The following is a 6,656-nucleotide window of genomic DNA, read 5'->3' on the forward strand; positions in this document are numbered from 1 at the left end:
TTCAGTGTGGTAACCCATTTGGGCCCCATAAGGGTTCTGTATGTGGCCCACCTTGGCCCCAATTAATAGAACCCATTTGGGACCCATGTGGGCTTATATAATGAAAATCTACATGGGCCCCACTTGGAGCCCACTATGGATACATCATGTGCCCCTATGGGCTAACACACATGGGGCCCAAGTGGAGCCGATGGACAAAATTGTATGGGTCCCATTTGGGTCGCCCATGCGGGGCCCAAGTGACAGCCCATCAAAAATCCACATGGAAAAGTTGGCTGGGTGATAGAATGTGAATAGCACGATACTACGATATTTCTTCAAGAGCAGATCGTGGAGACATTTTTATCGTCCACGATCAAAAATCGCAATATTGTGCACCCCTACGTGAGCCCACACTTTTGAACGTTTCACTCTTGCCGCAAATGACTTATTGCACGCAAACACACACCGCACACATGCGCATGGATATCACACGAACGTCAAGCAAACGTTGGCCACATCATTCAGTGAAGGAAAATGACAAGCAGCAGCTTCTAATTCGCCATTAACATTGAAGTATACAGAGATAAAACAACGCAAGTATCGATAACAGTATCGTTTGTCCTGAATCTTATCGGTAGTCCGGTATTGTTGACCCAGTTACGTACCGGTCCAAAAAAATACTGGTTCTCGGTACCCATCCCTAGTCATACTAATGTTTTAAGAAAGGCAAAAAATCTCCAACATTTCATAAAATATCAAAATCTCATAACAAAAGCACTCCTAATTGAAGAATTGCCTATTTGAAACCATTACAATACTATAAGGAAAAACTGACCATAATTGATCTTTTAGGAGATATATAAAAGTACCATTAGCTTTTGCTCCATTAAAGTTGTTAACCTTCCAAGATTTGCGATCGTTTAGCCACAGATAGCATTTTTACAGCCTGTTTGTGACATGCTGGATGGTCACATTTAGTCACCTCTCTCTTCCAGGTGTTGTTTGTTGCGATATTTCTCACTCTTGCTGCAGCCTCCGCCAATCAGCAGTGCTGTCACACAGGATTACATCTGACCCCTCTATTCATTGAGGTTACACTTGCCTGGGTGTTAAAATCAATTTTCCAACCCCTATCCATATTACCTTGTTTGCTGTGCTCTGTCTTGGCCTTACTCAGTCAGACTCTTGAAATCCACTTTTTAGTTTTAGAATGACTGCTGCCCAGGTCAATCTATTCTGTGACTGGCCAGATAGGAAGACTGACAGATTTACACCTCTCTTACACACACACACGCACACACACACACATGCACACACACACACACACACACACACACACACACACACACACACAAAATAGCTACAGATAGAGTTTATACAAATCTCTTCTTCTGTCTGTGTATCTTTTTTTGATTACATTAGCAAGTTTGTCATGTTAGTCAAGTCAGATCAAACATTCATGTTAAAATCTTTTATTTTCATAAATATTGTTTTAGTAGCCTAATGCTGAGAATAAAGATTCTCGTAATTATTGATCATAAATACCTTTTCTAATACCTAGATCTTATCACCTAATATAAGCATAACATAGATCTATAATATAAATATACACTAACATTCAAGATCAGTACGATTTGTTTTTTTTTTCTTGAAAGAAAGTAATACTGTATTTAGAATACAGTAAATGTTCTTTTGGACTTTCTGTTCTTCAAAGAATCCTGAAAAAAAAACCACTTTCCACAAAAATATTAAGTAGCATGACTGTTTTCAACATTGATATTAATAAGATTTTTTTTTCTTAAGCTTGGTGCTATTAAAAGGATATTAAAAGGATTTCTGAAGGATCTTGCAACTATGAAGACTGGAGTAATGATGCTGAAAATTCAGCTTTGCCATCACATGAATAAATTACATTTCAAATTATTTTAATATATAAAACAGTTATTCAAAATTGTAATAACATTTCACAGTATTCATGATTTTACTGTATTTTTGATCAAATAAATGCAGCCTTGCTGTATGTGACTTATTACAAAATCATTAAAAACTTTTGGGGTTTTGCATGGTGTACAATGTATTTTTCTGGGAAATAGGATTCAACCTGCATGAACAATATGCATATAAATGAAAGTAGGTCACAAAAACAATTTAATCCAATTAAAAGCAGTGATCAGTGTTAAGATTATTTGTAGGAAAAACATAAATCCTGTAATCATATCCTGAACTGTATATTTACATGCCGAGGGTTAATTATCTAAGTCAATGATTGAAACGGCACTTTGCAGTCATTTTCTCTTGTAACATTAGGGATTTCTTTCAGCCATGAAGCGGCTCAGAGTGAAGCTGATGTTCTCTGTAAAGAGTGATAAGTCTGTCATAGATACAGAGCTGTGCCATAAGGGAAGTGACCTTTTAGTATAATGGAGGTCATAAAAAGTATTCTTGTGATGCTTTTACTGCAGTCCATAAAATAACACTTCATGGCGAGTTGCTACAGTGATGTAGAGCCGGTGTGCTACCAAAAAGTTAAATCATGAGCGATGAATATGACTCATGATGGAACAGTCTGGGACCAATGTGTACTCATATTTTAGCTGAACTCACTGTTAGTCAACCGGCCAAATGATTTGTATTTGATTTTAAAGGGAACAACCTTGGGCTGGCCATTTAAAGCAGCATGGTAGTTTTGTCTCAGCAAATGATTAAATGTTTGTTTAATTTAATTTCCTCTTCATAGATGATACAATAAAATAATAATTTTAAAGGGCTCAGCCTCTTATTGTGTAATTCATCATGGTTTATGGAGTGAGAAAAGTAGATGTCACCTTAATGAAAAAGAATGGGTGTTTAATGGCATTAGAAAGTGGTCAGCAAATGAACACCCTGCTTTTTCCAATATACTATAGCTTTCAAAAAACTACATGTTGCAGAAAGCCACATCTTAATGGTTGAGAGGGTACCTCAGTGATGCAGATGTGCACAGCAGTGTTAAATGAACTTTAAAGTTAATTTCAATTTATTTGTGTTATGGTTTTCAGAATACAAATTGTTCCAAAGCAGCAATGCTGATTTACACTAAATGAATCTCATGGGAGAGTCATTGGTATTTGAATCTTATTTGCAACTAGATCTATTTGGTATAGAAACTTTTAGGGCCTACGTCACGATTTTGTCACAGCGCTAGCTGGAGGCAAAACAAAGAGAAAACTGGAGGCGGCCAATCATCTTGCTGTGATGTTGGGTGCCAGAATCGATGTAGTAGAGGCTCCAATTTGGAATAATAATGTAGCTGTAAAAACAGTTGCCTGCTGAAATTTAAATATATACACATCTTCATGACTAGATAGACACGGTGAGCTTGTCTTAACTATACATGTTAGATGTGAGTCACTCAACTGGAGGTAATCCTGTCAGATCGTCCATCCTTTGAGTTAAAGCGTGTGCGGGTCGGCCAATCTGGTTTCATCTGTTAAAGTTAAGCTTTTCAAGTAACATGTAGTATCCACTAACTGCTAAACAAGACTTCACAATTAGAGTGTGTTTGTGTGTGTCTTTTATAGTCTTCCAGATAGGAAACAAGGGTCTATGCAATTAGTTCCTAGGCATTGGGCATTATGGGAAATGGAGTACAAGAAACAGTGGCAAAGGTCTGGGATGGAGTGCCCTCTAGAGGAGCTCATGGGCACTCCAGCTGGACTAATCGAATGCGATGATCATGCGCATCTCGTCAATAAAGCCGGTTCTGTGATTAGTAGTAAATCTCCATCACCTGCTTTCAGGTGACAAGCCACACAATATCACGCTCATAATCGCAGGAGATACATCGCCGATAATGAACGCGATATTGCGTAGTTTGTCAGTGAACTACGGCTCAGTGTAGTAAATGCCGCTCCATCTGAAAGCAGGTGATGGAGATTTACTACTAATCACAGAACCAGTTTTACTGACGAAATGCCCATGATCATCGCATTCAATTATTTGCACAGCCCTACTTGCAATACATCAACAGAATAGTCTTAAATTAAAATGATTTGTTATAAAAGTAATGAACTCCAATACAGATATATTGTAAATCGACCGGTTTTCTCTCAATAAGTTAATATTATATTATATTAATAATATACAGCCTATTATGATAAAGCTGTAAATATGAATCTGAAAAGAAAGAAGCTTTAAATAAATATTTTAACGTGCGTGAATAAATCCAACCACCCCTATAGATTTAAGTTTCACTTTCCATAACCCACGAACGACAGAGGAGCATCTTGGCTGCACGGATTTACATTTTTAGCAAGACTCAAACTGACACAGGCAGAGTGAAAGACTGGATTCTTTTTTCGATCAGGTAGAGTACAAGTGATTTCAAAACATTTCCGCCGGTTTATATATATCGTGTATATATTATTTATCTCGTATAAAATGCATTTGGTTGAGTTAAGCTGCAGTAAAGAGCTTCATTGTACTACTAAGGTTATTATCTCTTCAGCGTGCAGCGAGAGCAGAACAAACAACAATGCAGAATAATATTAACTATGACTGGGACTGTCATACACATAGCGTTATAATGAGAACACTATTATAATAAAAAGCTGTGAATTTTTAGAGTTTAGTTGCCGTGTTTCTGCACGTTGTTGCGTGAAGAAAGCGTCCACAAAAGGAGTTCATTCAGGGCATTTTGTGCAGATAGCCTATAAGTCGTAATATTAAAGTTATGTTGTATAAATAACGAAGCCTATTCTATATGAGGGACATTCTACCAGAAACGTACATTATCTGTCCTTGACATCTTACAGTGAATAAAAACTATTTAATCCAAAAAATTTCTAAAACTGCCTGATGGTTGATTTCTGTGAGTTGTTCTGTAAAGGAATATGTTATTCATTAGGTTCTCAGATATTTTTTTCTTTATTAAAAACACTTTTGAAAATTACAAATCCCGTTTTTGTCCTTGTCCTTAGCTAAAGTAGACCTACAGCTTTCATAATTTTGATAAGCTAACAACTGTTATTTAGAAAAAAATCTCCATCAATAACAAGATTAAATTCACATCAATTGATTAAAAACATGAAATTAAACATAAATTCTAGAAATAAATGCTATTTTACAACTGTCCCCATGTTTTCGGTCAGTCCTGTCACGTTTACATAAAACTCAACATAAAATGTGTGCAATATGCCTTTACAGGTATGACTCAGAGGAAGTGACATCATTTGGCTGAGGTGAAGCTGACACTGATCAAGGGTGAGTTCTGTCATTGAATTGTATGATTTTAAGTTTTTTTGTATGTTTTTTTTTGAGGAGGACGAGCTAAAGCGTCAGGCCCTGTCACACTAAAACATCCCAGAAAATAATGAAAATGTTTTAAATCCAAAACATGTCTAAAAAGGTTACTGAAATTCCTTGATTGCATGTTAACAGTTTTTATGCTAGCACGCTAGCAGGCTGAGTAATAGCAGTTTAAAATGGCCGACCGTCAGGCCCTGTCACATCCCTGTGTGACAGGGCCTGACATATGAATGAAATTGTTCTTCTTTATTACATTTATTGCATATAATATGCATTTAACGCATGCCATAGTAAAACATTGTTTGAATAAATAGACATTACACTGTAAATTTGAAGCTTTTTATGCTTGTCAACAACTTTTACCTAGGTCTATGTAGCACTGCTTTTGAGGTTGTACTTTGTGTATTAATGATATTTCTATATAGATATAATTGTCATTTATATTGGCTTTGAGTAATGACGACTGTAATTACTCCAATTCATACAGGTTGCAGTTAGATGGCTCCAGTTAGTGCTGCTGAGAGACAAAGGCAATGCCGGGCACAACTAAATGCAGACATTGAGAGAAAGGAGAAACATCTTCAGAAAGAAAGGGAGAGAAGGAGGCAGAGAAAGGAAAGAAGGAAAAGTATTCATGAGTTGAATGGGCGAGACCAAAGGCATAGGTGCAAATTATGGAGAGAGCAACAGAGAAAATCTAGGCTTACGAAAAAGGCAGCAGTTCCAGGGCCAGGGCCAGTTCCAGGGTCTGGGCCTTCAAGGTCAGAAAGGGCTACCATCACAGTACCACTTCATAGTATAGCTTGGTAATAACAGGGTGATACCATGGTAATATCTACATTATTACAAATGGCATGCAATTTCCATTATGTAATTTCCAAAGTATTATTGTAGATATTACCGTAGTATTACCCTGTTATTACTGAGCCATAATATGATGTGGTACCACAGTTATCATAGTAAAATGTACTTTATATATTATGAGGTTATATTTCCATATAACTACACAGTAACTGAATAGAGCAGTGTAACCTTTTAATGACTGTAAAATGGTTGTGTGACAGTATATGTGATATATGTGGCAGGTAAAAGGGAGAGGGGCAAAAACGTTCAAAGAAAGAGAGGAAGAAGCTCCAGGACAAAGTGAAAGAGCTACAAGAGGCCTTAGCAGCTGAAAAAAAGATTAAAAGAGCGATATAGAAAAAGGTTCCAACGGTTGTTGACGAGATCAGGGTCTCCAGCAAAAAAAGCGAGATATGTGAGGCCAAGAAACACTCTAAGTGCAAGAGAAGCCCTGTACCATGAGGCATTGATTGGGGACCTACAGGAACACATTCAACAAGCAGGTAATAGTCAGGAAAGAAGACTGATCAGTAACCTGGTGACAG

At 37.1% G+C, this 6,656-nt stretch overlaps 1 long non-coding RNA gene across 1 annotated transcript; it reads left to right on the top strand.

Annotated features, from left to right (window-relative positions):
* The first annotated feature begins 4,239 nt into the window (after positions 1 to 4,239).
* Positions 4,240 to 6,389, top strand: LOC131546451 (uncharacterized). The gene is made up of 4 exons (XR_009272704.1): positions 4,240 to 4,327; positions 5,167 to 5,223; positions 5,756 to 6,029; positions 6,354 to 6,389. It is a non-coding gene; the product is annotated as an uncharacterized LOC131546451 (long non-coding RNA).
* Positions 6,390 to 6,656: the final 267 nt, after the last annotated feature.

The sequence above is a fragment of the Onychostoma macrolepis genome, chromosome 09, assembly GCF_012432095.1.
Source record: "Onychostoma macrolepis isolate SWU-2019 chromosome 09, ASM1243209v1, whole genome shotgun sequence".
Lineage (NCBI taxonomy): Eukaryota > Metazoa > Chordata > Actinopteri > Cypriniformes > Cyprinidae > Onychostoma > Onychostoma macrolepis.